Genomic DNA, 23,648 nt, shown 5'->3' on the forward strand with positions numbered 1-23,648 from the left:
TTGAGGGTTACATAAGCTAGATCTTGAGTGAGAGGTTTTTATCCTTTTTTCTCCAGACCATATTAAAACAGGAAACCAACCAGCCTGCCTGTCTCAAGAAGGAAGGTACCAGGCTCTTTTTAACAACGAGCTCTGGTGGGAAATAATTGAACAAGAACTTACTCACACCTAAGGAAGATAACCCACACACCACCCACTAAGCCTCACCTCTAACATTGAGGATCAAATTTCACCATGCGATTAGGATGGGACAAACATCCAAACTATAGCAGTCTCATATATAATGTGTTTTTAAGTACATGGAGGTTACATATGTACAAAATCTAGGAGAGGTTACTACTATCTGTACCTCTCTAAAAATTAATGGAGATCATTATTGTCCCTAGAAGGACCTGTCACGTATCAGTCAACTCCTTGACTCCCTAGAGAGGGGACCACTCACTCTACTGTGCCCTCTCCTTCTCCACCTCCAGCTTTACATCCTGCCCTTCTTCTCCAATCACTACCACAGCAATCACCCTTTCCCCTTGGTCACACAAAAATACTACTAATATCTACATATATTTTACTAACATCAGTTCATAACCTGCAGCAACATAACTGTTTGACTCTTCACTTTGACCCAAGAAATACACCAAGGTATTACTGTTTATATATACATATATATGTGTGTGTGTGTCTATATCTGTCATGCACACATTTATATGTGTATATGTGATATATATACACATACATATGTATATATAAATAAATATATATATCATACATATATGTAAACTTTAACACACTTTACAACTCCAACAAGATATTGCTAGAGATCTCAGAAATTTCAGATCTGCTTTTTTTGGTTAATGCCATATAAATGAGAAACTTAATCATAGTCCAGCCTATAAAAACTCATATTTAATACTTCTACTTGCATTCCTTTCTTTTGATTCCCATTATAAAATGTTATCTATGCCGTTTGGGAAAACATATGTCCTACTATATAGTCTCTATCATCATCCCAATATGTTTTTAATATGATATCAAAGTATCACAAGGCCAACTGTATTCAATTGTATTAACCATTTCTTTAATTTTCTATATTCTGATGCTTTGACATCCTGAGGCAGTGCTGACCTTGGAGGGATTGCTCCTCCCAGGATTAGCCAATTTCTAGAGACAGTAAACAACTGGATTATGAAAGTGTCTTTCATATGCAAACCAACCACTCCAGAGTCCACATCCTCAATCACCTCCTTTATTGGCTTCTCAGGCACAGGGCCACTATTTACCTGCCCAAATCACCCCCGGGTCGGGTATCAGACAACTAGGAAAAGCCCTTAAGCCGTAGAGCCTGCTAAAATTATTCAAACTAGCTAATTCTAAACCTGCTTACTTTAACTTGCCTATTCCTTCCCTCAGAAACCACAATAAAGGCTCTTGCCCACATTCTTCCCTCACCCTCTGCCTCCTGACTGACACTGGTGCTTTCCTGGGTGACCCCCGACGGTGTGGCATGCCTCTTCTTGTGATCTGTGAGTATAACAGTCTTTTCAATGGCAGGGATTTCCTGATTTGTTGGTCTTACCTACTTAAATAATAATAAAAGCCATATTTTAAAACACCACCCAAAACAGACAAAAGCTCTGTGGGGTAATTTATTTGGGAACTGATCCCAAGAGTAGAAATGAAGTATATAGGAGTATTTTAAAATGGAAGGAAAGCCAGTACAAGGACTAATTCCAAATTTTAGTTACCATGCAACTGATAACAGGTATATGATCTTGGGGACCTTCTGAGTTGCATTATGAAATATATCTCAGAACTGTCTAGTTGAAGGACATAAGAGGGAAGGATTTAGCCAACATCTCCCATTCCCTTATTAGTTAAGATAAACCCACGTGACTTAATTCTGCCACACATCCTATTTGTACATGTCTGACTGCCCACTGGTCTGTAATTTGCCCAATGATTTAGCATCAGAGAAGCCCCTGTGCAAGAAGCAAGACATACACTGCATTGGGCCAATGCAAGGCCTTGTCAGATTACGCTTGCATAGAACTGGTCACCACAGCAGTGACTCGATTAAGAGAAGACATAATTTGACATGCACACAAGCTGTACCCAAAGCACCTTACACGTACTTGTTTTGCATTTTGTTAATATATCTCTTAAGCCTCTTTAACTCTCTAAGTTCCCCCTCATTCTCTTATTTTTTTTGTTATTTGCAAATTATTTGTTGAAGAAATATAGTCAATTATTGTTTAGACTTTTCCAGAGTCTGGATTTTGCTGATTGAGTTTCAATGATGTCATTTAACATGGTCCCCTGGCTCTATGTTTCTTACAAAATATAATCTAGGCATGGTGACACACACCTGTAGTCCAAGCTACTCAGGATGCAAAGGCAAAAAATTTCTTTAGACCAGGAGTTCAAGGCTGCAGTATGCTATGATCACACCTGTGAACAGTCACTGTGCTCCAGCCTGGGAAACACACTGAGACCCCATCCATAAAAAAAATTTAAAAGTACAGATGCTTTGTTTAACTTGAGGTACAGTTTGTATAGGAAGTCAAAATAAATACTTCTCTCTTTACCTTTTTGAAAATCAGCTTTCCAAACAATGTATTGTTCTCTATCATCTTCCAAAGGACATTTATTAATTTGCGAGGGCTGTCATAACAAAGTACCGCAGACTGGGTAGCTTTAAACAACAGAAATTTATTTTCTCACAGTTATGGAGGCTAGAAGCCTGAAATCAACTTGTCAGCAGAGTTAGTTCCTCCTGAGGGACCATCAGGGAAGAATTTTCAGGTTTAGAGATGGCCATCTTCTCCCTGTGCCTTCACACTGTCTTCATTCTGTTCCTCAAAACTCTACCAGCAACTACATATTACCCAATTCAAAAGGCACTTCTATATTTTTAAAGCAGCACCCCACATTTCAGCACCAAAATCTTATATAAATGTCATCTAACTCAGATATGAGTGACTTGAGGTATGATTCATCCTGAGGCAAAATTCCTCTCCATCTGAAAACCTGTAAAACCAGACAGGTTATCTGCTTTAAAAATACAATAGTAGAACAGACATAGGATAGAAATTCCTATTTCAAGGAGAAAAAATGAGAAAGAAAAGGATCATGGATTGCACAAAAATTCAAACCAGAACAGGGAAAATTCCATTAGATTTTAAGGCTCAAGAATAAATTTCTTTGTGTCAGTGTTCTGTCCTCTGAGCCCACCCAGGTGGTGGCCAAGCCTTCTCAGCTCTGGAAAGCAGTCTTACTCACCTCAGCCCTAGAAAACAGACCCACACCCTCTGGCACTCACAAGCAGATGCCTGGCTAGATGAAATCTGGAGGACACAGCCACATTCCCTAGGCCTGTGCCTCTGGGCCCAAGGGAGAAGTGACAGCCCTGCTGACCTCTGATCTACCTTTGGGTTATTCTTCTCTTTTCTTGAAGGATAAGACATGTTTACAGCTGGATAGCTCTATTGGCTCATTCTGTAGAATTCCAGAAGTCCAACAGCCTTCCTTCATTTTATCCCATCTCTGTCCCCTTCAGTCCAAGCTAGCAGCATTTCTGCTGGTACAAAATTCTCAAAACCCTTTTGGGCCTCCTGTGCAATTCAAAGGGGGTACAAAATCAGATGAGAGTCGTCGACATATATTTCCTAGACAACTGCCTCTCTATTCCTGGATTCTGCTGAGCTGTTCATTGGGTCTATGAATTGCACATGTAATATCTTTAGTAAATTGTTTTCCAGCCATGTCCTTGATGTTCTCTCCAGAACACACTTTCTAAGTTTTGCAATATGAATAGGATGAGAATTTCCCAAATCTTCAAGTCTGGTTCCTTTTTACTTAACAATTCATTCCTCAAATTAGTTCTCTTCTCTCACATTTTACTATAAAGCAGCAAAAAGAAGCCAGATCAGGTCTTTGACACTTGGCTTAGAAATCTCCTCAGCTAAATATCCATTCATCACTTACAAATTCTACTTTCCACCAAACACTAGAACACAAATTGTCCAAGTTCTTTGCTACTTTATAACAAGAATAACCTTTCCTCCCGTTTCCAATAACATTTTCCTCATTTCTGTTTGAGACCGCACCAGAACCTTAAACATTCAAATTTTTACCATATGATGTTCATGATGATATATATATTCCATAAGATGACAGAAGCTTTCTCTCTTTACGGCTCTTCTCTTTTCTTTCTGAGCCTTCACCAAAATCATTTTAATGTCCATATTTCTACCAATAGTCACTTCAAAGGAATCAAGGCTTCTACTAACATGCTTCTCATTTTATTTTAATTACCATTTCAAAAATCCTAACTTTAATTATTGTCACATTCAGGTTTTGAGGGTTAGGACTTCAACATTTGGACTCTTTTTTGCAGACAGAGTTTCAGTATGTTGCTCAGGCTAGTGTGTAGTGGCTATTCACAGGCATGATTATAACTCACTACAGCCTTGAACCTCTGGACTTTATCCTCCTGCTTCAGCCTTTTGAGTAGCTTGGACTATAGGCATGTATCACTGAGCCAAACTTCAACATGTGAATGTTTTTGGGAGACACAGTTCAACCAACAGGAACATTACTTTTTTTGCAAATATCAATATGAAATCTTTGTGTGAGACATATTTTATGCTTACAGTTCATTGCAGTTATGATTTTTATTGATGCTCAGATTGTCCCATATTTGGCCTGTGAGATTTTCATCAAATTGACTTCTGAGTCTCTTTGACATGACCCAGTGGTCTTTGATACTTTTTTTGTTTGTTTGTTTGTTTTTGAGATGGAGTCTTAACTCTGTCGCCAGGCTGGAGTGCAGTGGTGTAATCTCGGCTCACTATAACCTCCGCCTCTGGAGTTCAAGCGATTCTCCTGCCCCAGCCTCCCAAATAGCTAGGATTACAGGTACCTGCCACTATGCCTGGCTAATTTTTGTACTTTTAGTAGAAATGGGGTTTCTCCATGTTGGCCAGGCTGGTCTCGAACTCCTGACCTCAAGTAATCTGCCTGCCTTGGCCTCCCAAAGTGCTGGGATTACAGGCATGAGCCACCACGCCCCGCCTGATACTTTCCTTGTATTATTTTTTTAAAAAATTTTGTGGGAGGAGATTTGCTTTCCTTTTCTCCAAAAGGGGAGGAAATTGAAACTGAGTGGCCCATGATGGAAAGAGGGGAAGTCCAGGGGTGCAGGAGGCCCCTGGGTGAAGGCAGAGGCTAACATGGGGTTCGGAGCTATGGGTGGCCATCAGCCTGACCATCTTTGTGCTGTCTGTCATCACTATCATCACCTGCTTCACCTGCTGCCTGTACAAGATGTGCCGCCGACCATGTCCGGTTGTCACCAGCATCACGTTAACCACTGTGGTGCACGCCCCTTACACTCAGCCTCCAAGTATGCCGCCCAGCTACCCTGGATCGAGCTACCAGGGCTACTACCCCATGCTCCCCCAGCCAGGGATGCCAGCAGCACCCTATCCAACATAGTACCCACCACCTTACTCGGCCCAGCCCATGGGCCCGCAGGCCTACCACGAGACCCTGGCTGGAGGAGCAACCGCGCCATACCCCAAGAGCCAGCCTCCTTACAACCCAGCCTACATATATGCCCTGAAGGCGGCTCCCGGAGCATGCCCCGGCCTCTCCAGCTGCCAATAGGTTATGTTGTGTGTGTGTATGGGAGTGGTGTGCAGGCACAGTTCCTTACGCCCCGTGCGTGCTGTGTGTGTCCTGCCTGTGTATGTGGCTTCCTTTGATGCTGACGAGGTGGGGAACGATCCTTGCCAGAGTGGGCTGGGACCAGACTTTCTTCTCTTCCTCATCTGAAATTATTCTTCCTAAAATCTCAAGCCAAACTCAAAGAATGGGGTGGGGAGCACCCTGCGAGGTGGCCTCTGAGAGGTGGGGGGCTCTCCATGGCACATCCGGAGTTCTTTTCCAGGTTACCCTAGGGTGACTGAGTGTGGCCTGTCACACCAGGATGGTGCAGCTTTCTGTGAGTATGATACAGACGTGTCCTGGTTTTGGCAACGCAGCCAGCTGCTGCTCAAGGGCATGGTTTGTCCCCAGAGTTCGGGGTACCCTTTGCAGAGCCAGGGACATGATGCAGGTGAAGCTTGGGATCTGACCAAGTTGGGCTTTGATCCTTTGGGCAGATGTCCCATTGCTCCCTGGAGCCTGTGTCATGCCCATTGGAGGTCAGGCAGCCTCCTGATGCCAGAACACCTCAGGCAGAGCCCTACTTACCTGATAGCTGTCTACCTGGACTGTCCCTGTCCCTGCATCCTCCCTAGGACCACCTGGAGGGCCACACACACAGCCTAGCTACCCACAGGGAGATCTCCTGCCCTTGCTGGCCCTGCCCTTTCCACAGGTACACAGGGTGCTGTGTCCACCAGCACACTCAGGTCTCTTCCCTGCAGTGTTTTCATTTTATTTTAACCAAACATTTTGCCTGTTTTCTGTTTTAAAATGTGATAGTTGATGTGAGACTGAAACCCCTGGGTTGTGGAGGGAAATTGGCCAGGAGAAGAGGGACAACCTGGAAACTGTGAGTCCCTGCTTCCCCTGACACTAGCCTCATGGAATATGCAACTCCTGTACCCCAGTCCAGTGTGTTCTGGCAGCAGGGACACCTGGGCCAAGGGGCCATCTGGACCAAAGGTGGGGTGTGGGGTCCTGGATGGCAGACATGAATACCTCGGTGTTCCCTGTCTCTCAGTTATTGTTTCACCAGAGCTGTCTCAGCTTCGTATCTGTTGTGTTTCTGAGAGTCTAGGGTCTGCACCCTTGTTTAAAATAAATGCAATAGTTTGGAAAAAAATTGTGGGCACATAGTAGAGGTATGTATGTATTGGGTACATGAGATGTGATACAGGCATGCAATGTGAAATAAGCACATCATGGAGAATGAAATATCCATCCCCTCAAGCATTTATCCTTTGAGTTACAAACAATCCAATCACACTCTTTAAGTTGTTTTAAAATGTACAATTAAGTTATTATTGACTACAGTAACCCTGTTATGCTATCAAATAGTAGTTCTTATTCATTCTTTCTAATTATTACTTGTACCCATAAAACATCCCCACCTCCCTCACATGCCCCCAATACCCTTCCCAGCCTCTGGTAACCATTCTTCTACTCTTTATCTCCATGAGTTCAATTGTTTTGATTTTTAGATCCCACAAGTAAATAAGAACATGAAATGTTTGTTTTTCTGTGCTTGGCTTATTTCACTTAATGTAATGATCTACAGTTCCATCCATGTTGTTGCAAATGACTGGATCGCATTCTTTTTTATGGCTGAATAGTACTCCATTGTGTACATGTACCACATGTTCTTTACCCATTCATCTGTTGATGAACACTTACGTTGCTTCCAAATCTTAGCTCTTGTAAACACTGCTGCAACAAACATAGGCACGCAGATATCTCTTTGATATACTGATTTTCTTTCTTTTGGGTATATACCAAGCACTGGGATTTCTGGATCATATGGTAGTTCAATATTTTTTGTCTCCTTAGGAACCTGAAAACTGTTCTCCATAGAGGTTGTACTAATTTTACCTTCCCACCAAACAGTGTACACATCCTAGCCAGCATTTGTTATTACCTGACTTTTGCATATAAGCCATTTTAACTGGGTGAGATGATCTCATTGTAGTTTTGATTTGCATTTCTCTAATGATCAATGATGTTGAGCACATTCTCATATGCCTCTTTGCAATATGTATGTCTTCTCTTGAGAAATGCCTATTCAAATATTTTGCCCATTTTTGACTGGAATTACTAGATTTTCTCCAGTAGAGTTCTTCGAGCTCCTTATAAATCCTGGTTATTAATCCCTTGTCAGATGGGTAGTTTGCAAATATTTTCTCCCATTCTTTGGGGTGTCTATTCACTTGGTTGATAGTATCTTTTGCTGTGCAGAAGCTTTTAAACTTGACGTAATCCCATTTGTCCATTTTTGCTTTGGTTGCTTGTGCTTGTGGAGTAAAGACTGTGTTTTCCCCAGTGCATATTCTTGGCACCTTTGTCACAAATGAGTTCACTGTTTGTGTGTGGATTTGTTTCTGGGTTGTCTATACTGTTCCATTGGTCTGCGTGTCTGCTTTTACGCCAGTACCATGCTGTTTTGGTTACAACAGCTCTGTAGTATTATTTAAAGTCAGGTAATGTGATTCCTCTAGTTTTGTTCTTTTTGCTTAGGATAGCTCTGGCTATTCTGGGTCTTTGTGGTTCTGTATAAATTTTAGGATCCTATTTCTGTGAAGAATGTCACTGGTATTTTTATAGGGATTGCACTGAATCTGTAGATTGCTTTGGGTAGTATGGACATTTTAACAATATTGATTCTTCCAACCCATGAACACGGAATATTTTTTCATTTTTTGGTGATCTCATCAATTTCATTCATCAGTGTTTTATAGTTTTCATTATAGAGATATTTAACTTCTTTGGTTAATTCCTAGGTATTTAATTTTATGTGTGGCTATTGTAAATGAGATTACTTTTTAATATGTTTTTCAGATTGTTCACTGTTGGCATATAGAAACACTACTGATGCCTCAGAGATGGCCATGATGGTGTTCTGGTGTCAGCAGAATAGCAATGCCCAGGAGTCCACCACCACCATAATCCCCTGTGATCCCACGGAGCTGCAGACAGAAAGGAGCAATGACAAGAAATAAGTGCTGAGCAGTTTTCACATAGTGCTGGAAGACATGCTGCTTTTCCCTGAGGGCGGAAGACAACCTGATGACGGTGGTACAATCAATGACATCTCTGTGCTGGGAGTGACCCGCTTGGGGGCCCAGGCTGATCATTTCACACAGACACCCCTGGATCCTGGAAGCCAAGTCCTGGTCTGGGTAGACTGGGAGTGGAGGTTTGACCACATGCAGCAGCATTAAGGGCAGCATCTCATCACAGCAGTTGCTGATTATCTGTTTGAGTTAAAGACAACATCATGGGAGTTACGGAGATTTCGAAGTGTGATGCTGGAAAGCCCCTCTGTGAATGCAGAGAAAATAACTGCCACTGAAAAGAGTGTCAATAAAAATATCAGAGATCAGCTGCTCAACAAAGTATGAGAACTGAGCCTGAATGATCCTGAGGCAGAGCAGGTGAGAGGCTGGGGTCTGCCAGATGATCATGCTGGGCCCATTGGAATTGTTACCATCAAGGGTGTTGATTCCAACATGTGCTGTGGGATCCCCATGAGCAATCTCCGTGACTTTCCAGTCATTAAGATTCTAGGCACCGAGAAGAGGAAAAGGAATAAAATCAAACTGATATTTCTGGCTGGGAACCAGATGCTGAAATGGATGAAGAGAAGTCATGAAACTGAAAAAGCACTGAATCACTCTGCTGAAGTGTGGAGCAGAGGATCACATGGAAGCAGTGAAAAAGCTCCAGAATGTGGCTGGGTGTGGTGGCTCGCGCCTGTAATCCCAGCACTTTGGGAAGCCGAGGTGGGCAGATCACGAGGTCAGGAGATCATGACCATCCTGGCTAACACGGTGAAACCCCGTCTCTACTAAAAATATAAAAAATTAGCCGGGCGTGTGGCGGGCACCTGTAGTCCTAGCTACTTGGGAGGCTGAGGCAGCAGAATGGCGTGAACCCAGGAGGTGGAACTTGCAGTGAGCTGAGATCATGCCACTGCACTCCAGCCTGGGCAACAGAGCGAGACTCTGTCTCTAAATAAATAAATAAATAAAATAAAATAAAATAAAAAAGAAAAAGCTCCAGAACTCCACCAAGCTCCTGCACAAGAACAACCTGAATCTGCTCAGAGATTCAGCTGCGCACATTGCCCATAGCCTCAGGACCAACTCAGACTCGGGGGATGTGGTCATATTACACAGGAAGGAGGGTGATTCATAGTTCATGAATATCATTGCCAATGAGATTGGGTCAGAGGATTCCTTCCTGTTCTTAACCATGGGTGATGAGAAAGGTGCTGGGCTCTTTTTACTGGCAGGGCCACCTGAGACCATGGAGACCCTGGGGCCCAGGGTGGATGAGGTCCTAGAAGGCAAAGGAGCAGGGAAGAAAGGCTGCTTTCAGGGCAAAGTCACCAACATAAGCCAGCAGGCAGAGGTGCTATCACTTCTCCAGAACTACATCAGCACACAGAGTGCTAGGAAGTGAGGGCTCACGGGGCTCACTTCCTCTTACCGCAGAAGGATTCTTTTGGATAATTAAATAGCTTTACTTGAAAAAAAGAAGTGCTACTGTTTTTTGTATGTTAATTTTCTATCCTGTAATTTTACTGAATTTGTTTATCAATTCTAATAGTTTTTGGTGAAGTCTTTAGGTTTTTCCAACTATAAGATCATATCATCTGCAAACAAGGATAATTTGACTCCTTCCTTTCAAATTTGGAAGCCCTTTACATCTTTGTCTTGACTCATTGCTCTTCCTAGGACTTCCAGTACCATGTTGAATAACAGTGGCGATAGTGGGCATCCTGGTTGTGTTCCAGATCTTAGAGGAAAGGCATTCAGTTTTTCGCCATTCAGTATGATACAAGCTGTGGGTCTGCTGCATATGGCTTTTATGATGTTGAGGTATGTTCCTTCTATCCCCAGCTTTTTGAGAGTTTTTATCATGAAGGGATGTTTAATTTTATCAAATGCTTTTTCAGCATCCATTGAAATGATCATAAGGTTTTTATCCTTCATTCTGTTGACATTGATGTATCACATTGATTTGTGTATGTTGAACCACCTTGTGTCTCAGGAATAAATCTTACTTGGTCATGATGAATGACCTTTCTAATGTATTGTTGAATTCAGTTTGCTGGTATTTTGTTGAGGATTTCTGTATTAATATCCATCAGAGATATTGGACTGTATTTTCCTTCCTTCCAGAGAGGTTGAGTAATATTGATATTAGTTCTTCAAATATTTGGTGGAATTCAGCAATTAAGCCATAGGGTCCCAGGCTTTTTTTCTTTCTTTCTTTCTTTTTTTTTTTTTTTTTTTTTTTAACCAGGGAGACTTTTTATTATGACTTCAAGCTCATCATTTGTTATTGGTCTGCTGAGGTTTTGGATTTCTACCGGTTCAATCTTGGTAGGTTGTATGTGTCTAGGAATTTGTCCATTTCTTCTAGATTTTCCAACTTATTGGCATATAGTTGTTCTCCTTGTATTCAATCTGAAAATAAATTCTAGCTGTGAAATCAGCCATTTGATGAACAGGCCCTCATTCCTTTGGGGAGAAGAGATAGTTAGGGATCCCAATCTGGGTCTCTAAGGGTGCTCATTCCTACTGGATTGGTAATTATTTCAAGAAATTTTTTAGGGAATACTTTTTTTATTTTACTTTAAGTTCTGGGATACATTTGCTGAATGTGCAGGTTTGTTACATAGGTATACATGTGCCATGGTGGTTTGCTGCACCTATCAACCCATCACCTAGGTTTTAAGCCCTGCCTGCATTAGGTATTTGTCCTAATGCTCTCCCTCCCCTTTCCCCCCACCAGCTGATAAGTCCTGGTGTGTGATGTTCCCCTCCCTGTGTCCATGTGTTCTCATTGTTCAACCCCGACTTATGAGTGAGAACATGTGGTGTTTGGTTTTCTGTTCCTGTGTTACTTTGCTGAGGATGATGGTTTCTAGCTTCATTTATGTTCCTGCAAAGGACATGAACTCATCTTTTTTTATGGCTGCATAGTATTCCATGTTGTATATAAAACATATTTTTGTTACCCAGTCTATCATTGATGGGCATTTGGGTTGGTTCCAAGTCTTTGCTATTGTGAACAGTGCTGCAATAAACATACGTGTGCATGTGTCTTATAGTGGAATGATTTATAATCCTTTGGGTATATACCCAGTAATGGGATTGGTGGATCAAATGGTATTTCTGGTACTAGATCCTTGAGGAATTGCCATGCAGTCTTCCACAATGTTTGAACTAATTTACACTCCCACGAGGATTGTAAAATTGTTCCTATTTCTCCGCATCCTTGCCAGCATCTGTTGCTTCCAGACTTTTTAATGATCACCACTCTAGCTGGCATGAAATGGTATCTCATTTTCTAATTTTGATTTGCATTTCTCTAATGAACAGTGATGATGAGCTTTTATTCATATGTTTGTTTGCCACATAAATGCCTTCTTTTGAGAAGTGTCTGTTCATATCCTTCACCCACTTTTTCATGGGGTTGTTTTTTTCTTGTAAATTTGTTTAAGTTCCTTGTAGATTCTAGATATTAGACCTTTGTCAGCTGGTTAGATTGCAAAAATTTTCTCCCATTCTGTAGGTTGCCTGTTCACGCTGATGATATTTTCTTTTGCTGTGCAGAAGCTCTTTAGTTTAATTAGATTGCATTTGTCAATTTTGGCTTTTGTTGCCATTGCTTTTGGTGTTTTAGTCATGAAGTCTTTGCCCATGCCTATGTCCTGAATGGTATTGCCTAGGTTTTCTTCTAGGGTTTTTATAGTTTTAGGTTTTACATTTAAGTCTTTAATCTATCTTGAGTTAATTTTTGTATAAGGTGTAAGGAAGGGGTCCAGTTTCAGTTTTCTGCATATGGGTAGCCAGTTTTCCCAGCACCACTTATTAAATAGGGAATCTTTTCCCCATTGCTTGTTTTTGTCAGGTTTGTCGAAGGTCAGATCGTTGTAGATGTGTAGTGTTATTTCTGAGGCCTCTGTTCTGTTCCATTGGTCTATATATCTGTTTTGGTACCAGTACCATGCTGTTTTGGTTACTGTAGCCTTGTAGTATAGTTTGAAGTCAGGTAGCATGATGCCTCCAGCTTTGTTCTTTTTGCTTAGGATTGTCTTGGCTATATAGGATCTCTTTTGGTTCCAAATGAAATTTAAAGTAGCTTTTTTTAATTCTGTGAAGAAAATCAATGGTAGCTTGATGGGAATAGCAGTGAATCAATAAATTACTTTGGGCAGTATGGCCATTTTCACGATATTGATTATTCCTATCCATGACCATGGAAAGTTTTTCCATTTGTTTCTATCCTCTCTTATTTCCTTGAGCAGTAGTCTGTAGTTCTCCTTAAGAGGTCCTTCATGTCCCTTGCACATTGTATTCCTAGGTATTTTATTTTCTTTGTAGCAATTGTGAATGGGAGTTCACTCATTATTTGGCTCTCTGCTTGACTATTATTTGTGTATAGGAATGCTTGTGATTTCTGCACATTGATTTTGTATCCTGAGACTTTGCTGAAGTTGTTTATCAGCTTAAGGAGTTTTTGGGCTGAGATGATGGGGTTTTCTAAATATACAATCATGTTGTCTTCAAGCAGAGACAGTGTGACTTCCTCACTTCCTATCTGAATACCATTTATTTCTTTCTGTTGCCTGATTGCTCTGGCCAGAACTTCCAACACTATGTTGAATAGGAGTGGTGAGAGAGAGCATCTTTTCCTTGTGCCGGTTTTCAAAGAGAATGCTTCCAGCTTTTGCCCATTTAGTATGATATTGGCTATAGGTTTGTCATAAATAGCTCTTATTATTTTGAGATACATTCCATCAATACCTAGTTTATTGAGAGTTTTCAGCATAAAGGGGTGTTGAATTTATCGAAGGCCTTTTCTGCATCTATTGAGATAACCATGTGGTTTTTGTCATTGGTTCTGTTTATGTGATGGATTACATTTATTGATTTGCATATGTTGAACCATCCTTGCATCCCAGGGATGAAGCTGACTTGATCGTGGTGGATAAGCTTTTTGATGTGCTGCTGGATTAGGTTTGCCAGTATTTTGAGGATTTTTGCATTGCTGTTCATCAGGGATATTGGCCTGAAATTTTCTTTTTTTGTTGTGTCTCTGTCAGGTTTTGGTATCAGGATGATGCTGGCCTCATAAAATGAGTTAAGGAGGAGTCCTTCTTTTCTATTGTTTGGAATAGTTTCAGAGGGAATGGTACCATCTCCTCTTTTTACCTCTGGTAGAATTTGGCTGTGAATCAGTCTGGTCATGGGCTCTTTTTTGTTGGTAGGCTAATAATTACTGCCTAAATTTCAGAACTTGTTAATGGTCTATTCAGAGATTTGATGTCTTCCTGGTTTGGTCTTGGAAGGGATTACGTGTCCAGAAATTTATCCATTTCTTCTAGATTTTCTAGTTTACTTGCATAGTAAACTAGTTTATAATATCCTGTGATGGTAGTTTATATATCTGTATGATCAGTGGTGATATCCCTTTTATAATTTTTTATTGTATCTCTTTTATTATTCTCTCTTTTCTTCTTTATTATTCTGGCAAGCAGTCTATCTATTTTGTTAATCTTTTCATAAAACCAGCTCCTGGATTCACTGATTTTTTGAAGGGCTTTTCATATCTCTATCTCTTTCATTTCTGCTCTGATCTTAGTTATTTCTTGTCTTCTGATAGCTTTTGAATTTGTTTGCCTTCCTTCTCTAGTTCTTTTAATTGTGATGTTATGGTGTCGATTTTAGATCTTTCCCACTTTCTGATTTTAGATCTTTCCCACTTTCCCAATTTCTGATGTGGGCATTTACTGTTATAAATTTCCTTCTAAATACTGCTTTAGCTGTGTTTCAGAGATTCTAGTACATTGCCTTTTGTTCTCATTGGTTTCAAAGAGCTTTGTTATTTCTGCCTTAATTTTGTTAGTTACCCAGTAGTCATTCTGGAGAAGGTTGTTCAGTTTCCATGTAGTTGTGTGGTTTTGAGTGAGTTTCTTAATTCTGAGTTCTAATTGATTACACTGTGGTCTGGGAGGGTGTGTGTTATGATTTCCGTTCCTTTGCATTTGCTGAGGAGTGTTTTACTTCTAATTATATTGTTGATTTTAGAACAAGTGCTATGTAGTGCTGAGAAGAATATACATTGTTGATTTGGGGTGGAGAGTTCTGTAGATATCTATGAGATCCACTTGGTCCAGAGCTGAGTTCAGGTCCTGAATATACTTGTTAATTTTCTGTCTTGTTGATCTCTCTATTATTGACAGTGGGGTGTTAAAGTCTCCCACTATTATTGTGTGGGAGTCTACATCTCTTTGTAGGTCTCTAAGAAGTTGTTTTATGAATCTGGGTGCTCCTGTTTGGGTGCATATATATTTAGGATAGTTAGCTCTTCTTTTTGCATTGATCCCTTTACCATTATGTAATGCTCTACTTTGTCTTTTTTAAATCTTTGTTGGCTTAAAGTCTGTTTTATCAGAGACTAGGATTGCAAAACTTGCTTTTCTTTGCTGTCCGTTTGCTTGGTAAATATTCCTCCATCCCTTTATTTTGGGCCTATGTGTGTCTTTGAATGTGAGATGGGTCTTCTGCATACAGGATACTGGATACACTGATGGGTCTTGACTCTTTATTCACCTTGCCAGTCTGTGACTTTTAATTGGGGCATTTAGCTTGTTTACATTTAAGGTTAATATTGTTATGTGTGAATTTGATCCTGTCATTATGATGCTAGCTGGTTATTTTGCACATTAGTTGATGCAGTTTCTTCATAGTGTTGTTGGTCTTTATAATGTGGTGTGTTTGCAGTGGCTGGTACTGGTTTTTTCTTTCCATATTTAGTGCTTCCTTCAGGAGCTCTTGTAAGGCAGGCTTGCTGCTGACAAAATCCCGTAGCATTTGCTTGTCTGTAAAGGATTTTATTTCTCCTTCACTCGTGAAACTTAGTTTGGCTGGATATGAAATTCTGGACTGAAAATTCTTTCCTTTAAGAATGTTGAATATTGGCCCTCACTCTCTTCTGGCTTGTAGGGTTTCTGCAGTGAGATCTGCTGTTAGTCTGATGGGCTTCCCTTTGTAGGTAACCTGACCTTTCTCTCTGGCTGTGCTTAACATTTTTTTCTTCATTTCAACCTTGGAGAATCTGAAGATTATGTGTCTTGGAGTTGCTCTTCTCAACGAATATCTTTGTGGTGTTCTCTGTATTTCCTGAATTTGAATCTTGGCCTGTCTTGCTAGGTTGGGGAAGTTCTCCTGGATAATATCCTGAAGTCTGTTTTCCAACTTGGCTCCATTCTTCCTGTCACTTTCAGGGACCCCAGTCAATCATAGATTTGGCCTTTTCACATAGTCTCATATTTCTTGGAGGCTTTGTTTGTTCTGTTTCAATCTTTCTTCTCTAATCTTGTCTTCATGCCTCATTTCAGTAAGTTGATGTTCAATCTCTGATATCCTTTCTGTCACTTATCAATTTGGCTGTTGATTCTTGTATATGCTTCACAAAGTTCTTGTGCTGTGTTTTTCAGCTCCATCAGGTCATTTACGTTTTTCTCTAAACTGGTTATTCTAGTTAGCATTTCCTGTAACCTTTGTCAAGGTTCTTAGCTTCCTTGCACTGGGTTAGAACATATTCCTTTAGGTCAGAGGAGTTTGTTATTATCCACCGTCTGTAGCCTACTTCTGTCAATTTGTCAAGCTCATTCCCTGTCCAGTTTTTTGCCCTTGCTGGAGAGGATTTGTGATCATTTGAAGAAGAGGCATTCTGGTTTTTGGAATTTTCAGCATTTTTGTGCTGGCTTTTCCTCATCTTCAGGGATTTATCTACCTTTGATCTTTGAGGTTGAGGACCTTTGGATGGGATTTCTGTGCGGGGGTTCTTTTTGTTGATGTTGATGTTATTGGTTTCTGTTTGTTCGTTTTCCTCCTAACAGTCAAGCCCCTTTCTTCAGGTCTGCTACAGTTTGCTGGAGAGCCACTCTATACTCAGTTTGCCTGGGTATCACCAGCAGAGGCTGCAGAACAGCAAAGATTGCTGCCTGGTCCTTCCTCTGAAAGCTTCATCCCAGTGGGGCACCGGCCTGATGCCAGCCAGAGCTCTCTTGTATGAGGTGTTTGTCAACCCCTGTTGGGACATGTCTCCCAATCAGGAGGTATGGGGGTCAGGGACCCACTTGAAGAGGCAGTCTGTCCCTTAGCAGAACTCAAGCGCTGTGCTGGGAGAACCCTCCTTGTCAGGATTTGCTGCTCTCTTCAGAGCTGGCAGGCAGAAACATTTAAGTTCACTGAAGCTGTGCCCACAGCCACCCCTTCTCCCAAGTGCTCTGTCTCAGGGAGATGGGAGTTTTATTTATAGCCCTGACTGGGGCTGCTGCCTTTCTTTCAGAGATGCCCTGCCCAGTGAAGAGGAATCTAGAGGAGCAGTCTGGCCACAGCCACTTTATCATGCTGTGTTGAGTTCCACCTAGTCCTTAGCACTGTGAGGGGTAAATTGCCTACTCTAGCCTCAGTAATGGTGGACGCCCCTTCCCCCACCAAGCTCAATCATCTCAGGTCGACTTCAGACTGCTGTGCTGGCAGCAAGAATTTCAAGCCAGTGGTTCTTAGCTTGCTGGGCTCTGAGGGAGTGGGACCTGCTGAGCGAGACCACTTGGCTCCCTGGCTTCAGCCCCCTTTCCAGGGGAGTGAATGGGTCTGTCTTGCTGGGGTTCCAGGCACCACTAGGGTATGAAAAACAAACAAACAAACTCCTACAGCTAGCTTGGTGTCTGCCCAAACAGCCAACCAGTTTTGTGCTTGAAACCCAGGGCCCTGGTGGTGTAGGCACATGAGGGAATCTCCTGGTCTGTGGATTGCAAAAACTGTGGGAAAAACATAGTATCTAGGCTGGAGTGCACAGTCCCTCATGGCTTCCCTTGGCTGGGAAAGGGAGGTTACCATGCTCCTTGCACTTCCTGGGTAAGGTGATGCCCCACCCTGCTTCTGCTCACCCCCGTGGGCTGCATCCACTGCCTAACCTGTCCCAATGAAATGAACAGAGTACCTCAGTTGAAAATGCGGAAATTATCTGCCTTCTGCATTGGTCTCACTGGGAGCTGCAGACTGGAGCTGTTACTATTCAGCCATCTTGCCAGCAGCCCCGTGAGTACATTTATATGTGATGACAATATACATCATGATATTATACTGATTGCATAGCCTCATTGATGTTACTTTTGTATCTCCTTTCTCTTAAATTGAAAATTCAAATTTTATTGATATTAACAACGTTGCACATTTCCATTATCCAAACACATGCACGTATACACACACCACAAAATTAAACACTTTCGTGTTTTTACATTTGTTTCATTTTTGTTTTGGTAGCTCTTTTTGTACTTAGGATATGTCTTGTTAAAAACATATAGTCAAACAACAAATTACTATGTTTTAAAGTCATTCAAAGAACTTTCTGAGTGGTTAAGCCATCAACCTGTCACATGGTTAAATTTAATTATTTCATTTTTCTTTCTTTTGATTTTTAGAGATGTTTTTTAAAAAAATAGTTTTGTTTTACAATTCTATACACTATTTCATAGTTACCACATCAAATTCATAAAAAAGGCATGGTCAGAAAAATCAAGATTTAATCAACTATCCACCCTCATTTGTTCTCTTTTCTTAGATAACAAGATACTACTGAAACAACCAACCAAACAAACAAATGCCCAGTCAAGAAAAAGCCACATTCAAAATCGTAGGCAATTTCATGGTGTTTTTACTCACCCTTGCCCCACCACTTCACTGGCAGAAAGCAAAATGGTCAGAAGAAAGAGGCCCAATCCCTGGTCTCCTCCATTAAAATGGAAAAAGCAGAGTGCTAATTGTAAAGTTATTGCCTGTGTCCAAGGGACTGGTATGTGTCTTACCTGTCTTGGAGCTCAGAGAGATAATAGTGCATAGTTTGAATATTAGGCTGAAAGGTGAAGACGGGGGTGGCAGGTGCAGCAGCATGTGATACTGAAGAAGTATTACAGAGTCACACATGACTGGTAGCAATAGATTGTGGGTAGAGGAATATAATAGCATATCTAAGGCTCAGAGAAGAACCTTGGGCGACACCGTTTTAAATATTAATAATCTCAGGTAAACTAGGGGGAAATACAGCACACATACAGAAGCCCAGACAGAACTCATACCCACAAAAGAACAGGGAAGCCCTTAAGCGTTGACTCCTTACTGATCTTAAAGCTCAACAACCCCCTAGTTAGTAAAGGCCTTCATAGCAGTCTTCAAAGACTGGGATAGATGTTATTTTTTAATGCTCCATTTTCAACAAAAGATGACAAAGAATATAAAGAAATAGGGGAAGATGGCCATTCAAATGAATAAATTAAATTTCTAGACACAGTCTCTGATGAAAGACATTCAACAGACTTATTAGACAGAAACTTTAAAACAACTGTCTTACATATATTCAAAAAGCCAAAGGAAAATAGAAACAAAGAACTAAAGGAAGCCTGGAAAACATTTTATGAACAAAATGAGAATATAAACAAAAAGATAGAAACTATATAAAAAATTCTGGAGCTGAAAAATACAATAAAATAATTGAAAAATTCACTAGAGGTATTTATCAGCAGACTCAAACAGGGAGAAAAAAGAATCAGTGAGTTTCAGCATAGGTCATTTGAAATCATTGAGTCAGAAAAAAAAAGAAAAGACATGGAAGAAAGTGAACAGGGCCTAAAGGGATTTATAAGATATAATTGAGTGGACTAATATACACATTGTATGAGTTCTAGAAGAAGAGAGACAGAAAAGGGAAAGATTATTTGAAGAAATATGGCTGAAAGTTTACCAAATCTGAGGAAAGATATGAATGTACAAATTCAAGAAGCTCAATGAACTCCAAGTAAGATAAACCAGAAATACACCTAGATACTTTATAGTCAAGCTGTTAAAAGCAAAAGACAATGAGAAAATCCTGAAAGCACCAAGAGAAAAGTGACTCATCACATTCAAGGGATTCTCCAATATCAGCAGATTACTCAGCAGAAACCTTACAGTCCAGAAGACAGTGGGATGACATTCTTAAAGTATTAAACGAAAAAATCTGTCTAATGAGAATTCTATAACCATCAACACTATACTTTAAAAATGAAAATGAGTTAGAAATTAAGACATTCCCAGATGAATAAAAGCTGAGGGAATTCATTATCATTAGACCTGCTCTATGAGAAATGCAAAGAAAGTCCTTCAAGTTAAAATAAAAAGATACTTGACAGTAACACAAAGCTATATGACAGTAAAAGGTCTCAGGTAAAGATGTCCATATAGATACATAACCAAATATTATTGTAATATTGTAATTTATAATTTTGTAATTAACATTGTAATTTTGGTTTATAAGTTTGCTTTTAATTTTTGACAGGATTTATAAGAGGTTTGAAGTTTTTCCTCTTTTTTGATATAGGCACTTATAAATACAAACCTCCTTCTTAGTACTGCTTTTGCTGTATCCCATGGGTTTTTGTATATTGGGTATTCATTATCATTTGTTTCAAGAAATTTTTCAATTTCCTTCTTAATTTCTTCATTGACCTGCTGGTATTTTGGGAGCATATTATTTAATTTCCATGTATTTGTGTAGTTTCCAAAATCTCTCGTTACTGATTTTCAGTTTTATTTCCTTTCTACTCTACTCTGGTACTGAGTTCAATGCCCCACAACTGTGTTCTCCCTCCCCTAGTGCCCAGAGATGCTCTCTGTACCATGCTGCACTGCCACAGGGTGGGGGAGGCAGTGGAGTCAGTGACTCCAGTCAGGTCTGTTTTTTGCTATCTTTTCAGTGCCTCTTTCAGCAACGTGAAGTTAAAACCAGGTACTATGAGGGCTCATTTGATTTTTGGTTCTTATGAAGGTGTTTTTTTCTGTGTAGATTGTTGTTAAATTGGTGTCCTTGTAGGTGAAATGATCAGTGGAGCCTTTATTCTGCCATCTTGCTCCGCCTTACAAAAAACAAAAATAAAATTTTTAAAGAAGGAAAATCTACAATCAATATTCTAAGCTTTTAAGAATATGAAAACAGGCTGGGCGCAGTGGCTCATGCCTGTAATCCTAGCACTTTGGGAGGCTGAGGTGGGTAGATCACCTGAGGTCAGGAGTTTGAGACCAGCCTGGCCAACATGGTGAAACACCATCTCTACTAAAAATACAAAAATTAGCCAGGCATGGTGGTGTGTGCCTGTAATCCCAGCTACCCAGGAGGCTGAGACAGGAGAATCACTGGAACCCGGGAGGCAGAGGCTTCAGTGAGCCGAGATCATGCCACTGTACTCTAGTCTGGGTCAGAGAGTGAGACTCCATCTCAAAAAAAAAAAAAAGTGAAGAAAATATAGCATCACACCAAACACAAAATAAGTAGGAGGAAGAAAATAATAAAGAACAAAAAATAAATAAGTAAAATTGAAAACACAAACATATAGAAAAAATACTTAAAACTAATCTTGATTCTTGGAGAAGATCAACAAAATTGATAAAAGTTCATGATGGTCGGGAGCCAAGATGGCCGAATAGGAACAGCTCCGGTCTCCAGCTCCCAGCCCGAGTGACACAGAAGACTGGTGATTTCTGCATTTCTGCTTGAGGTACCGGTTTCATCTCACTAGGGAGTGCCAAACAGTGGGTGCGGGACAGTTGGTGAGGCGCACTGTGCGTGAGCCGAAGCAGGGCGAGGCACTGCCTCACTCGGGAAGTGCAAGGGGTCAGGGAGTTCCCTTTCCTAGTCAAAGAAAGGGGTAACAGACGGCACCTGGAATATCGGGTCAGTCCCACCCTCATACTGCGCTTTCCCAATGGGCCTGGAAAACGGCACACTAGGAGATTGTGTCCCACACCTGGCTCGGAGGGTCCTATGCCCACGGAGTCTCGCTGATTGCTAGCACAGCAGTCTGAGATCAAGCTGCAAGGTGGCAGCGAGGCTGGGGGAGGGGCGCCCGCCATTGCCCAGGCTTGCTTAGGTAAACAAAGCAGCCAGGAAGCTCGAACTGGGTGGAGCCCACCACAGCTCAAGGAGGCCTGTCTGCCTCTGTAGGCTCCACCTCTGGGGGCAGGGCACAGACAAACAAAAAGTCAGCAGGAATCTCCAGAGACTTAAATGTCCCTGTCTGACTGACAGCTTTGAAGAGAGTAGTGGTTCTCCCAGCACGCAGCTGGAGATCTGAGAACGGACAGACTGCCTCCTAAAGTGGGTCCCTCACCCCTGAGCAGCCTAACTGGGAGGCACCCCCCAGTAGGGACAGACTGACACCTCACTCGGCCGGGTACTCCTCTGAGACAAAACTTCCAGAGGAACTATCAGACAGCTGAATTTGTAGTCTCACGAAAATCCGCTGTTCTGCAGCCACCGCTGCTGACACCCAGCCAAACAGGGTATGGAGTGGACCTCTAGTAAACTCCAACAGACCTGCAGCTGAGGGTCCTGTCTGGTAGAAGGAAAACTAACAAACAGAAAGGACATCCACACCAAAAACCCATCTGCACATCACCATCATCAAAGACCAAAAGTAGATAAAACCACAAAGATGGGGAAAAAACAGAGCAGAAAAACAGGAAACTCTAAAAAGCAGAGCACCTCTCCTCCTCCAAAGGAACACAGTTCCTCACCAGCAACGGAACAAAGCTGGATGGAGGATGACTTTGACGTGTTGAGAGAAGAAGGCTTCAGACAATCAAACTACTCTGAGCTATGGGAGGAAATTCAAAACAATAGCAAAGAAGTTAAAACCTTTGAAAAAAAATTAGAAGAATGGATAACTAGAATAACCAATGGAGAGAAGGGCTTAAAGGAGATGACGGAGCTGAAAGCCAAGTTTCGAGAACTACGTGAAGATTGCAGAAGCCTCAGTAGCAGATGCGATCAACTGGAAGAAAGGGTATCACTGATGGAAGATGAAATGAATGAAATGAAGCGAGAAGGGAAGTCTAGAGAAAAAAGAATAAAAAGAAATGAACAAAGCCTCCAAGAAATTTGGGACTACGTGAAACGACCAAACCTACGTCTGATTGGTGTACCTGAAAATGACGGGGAGAATGGAACCAAGTTGGAAAACACTCTGCAAGATATTATCCAGGAGAACTTCCCCAATCTAGCAAGGCAGGCCAACATTCAGATTCAGGAAATACAGAGAACGCCACAAAGATACTCCTCGAGAAGAGCAACTCCAAGACACATAATTGTCAGATTCACCAAAGTTGAAATGAAGGAAAAAATGTTAAGGGCAGCCAGAGAGAAAGGTCGGGTTACCCACAAAGGGAAGCCCATCAGACTAACAGCTGATCTCTCGGCAGAAACTCTACAAGCCAGAAGAGAGTGGGGGCCGATATTCAACATTCTTAAAGAAAAGAATTTTCAACCCAGAATTTCCTATCCAGCCAAACTAAGCTTCATAAGTGAAGGAGAAATAAAATCCTTTACAGACAAGCAAAGGCTGAGTGATTTTGTCACCACCAGGCCTGCCCTAAAAGAGCTCCTGAAGGAAGCACTAAACATGGAAAGGAACAACCAGTACCAGCCACTGCAAAAACATGCCAAATTGTAAAGACCATCGAGGCTAGGAAGAAACTGCATCAACTAATGAGCAAAATAACCAACTAACATCGTAATGACAGGATCAGATTCACACATAACAACATTAACGTTAAATGTAAACGGACTAAATGCTCCAATTAAAAGACACAGACTGGCAAACTGGATAAGGAGTCAGGACCCATCAGTGTGCTGTATTCAGGAAACCCATCTCACGTGCAGAGACACACATAGACTCAAAATAAAGGGATGGAGGAAGATCTATCAAGCAAATGGAAAACAAAAAAAGGCAGGGGTTGCAATCCTAGTCTCTGATAAAATAGACTTTAAACCAACAAAGATCAAAAGAGACAAAGAAGGCCATTACATAATGGTAAAGGGATCAATTCAAC

At 41.2% G+C, this 23,648-nt stretch overlaps 2 pseudogenes; both read left to right on the forward strand.

Annotated features, from left to right (window-relative positions):
* The first annotated feature begins 724 nt into the window (after positions 1-724).
* Positions 725-10,251, forward strand: LOC100580519 (annotated as a pseudogene).
* Positions 4,743-5,982, forward strand: LOC100600955 (annotated as a pseudogene).
* Positions 10,252-23,648: the final 13,397 nt, after the last annotated feature.

The sequence above is a fragment of the Nomascus leucogenys genome, chromosome X (genome assembly GCF_006542625.1).
Source record: "Nomascus leucogenys isolate Asia chromosome X, Asia_NLE_v1, whole genome shotgun sequence".
Taxonomy (NCBI): domain Eukaryota; kingdom Metazoa; phylum Chordata; class Mammalia; order Primates; family Hylobatidae; genus Nomascus; species Nomascus leucogenys.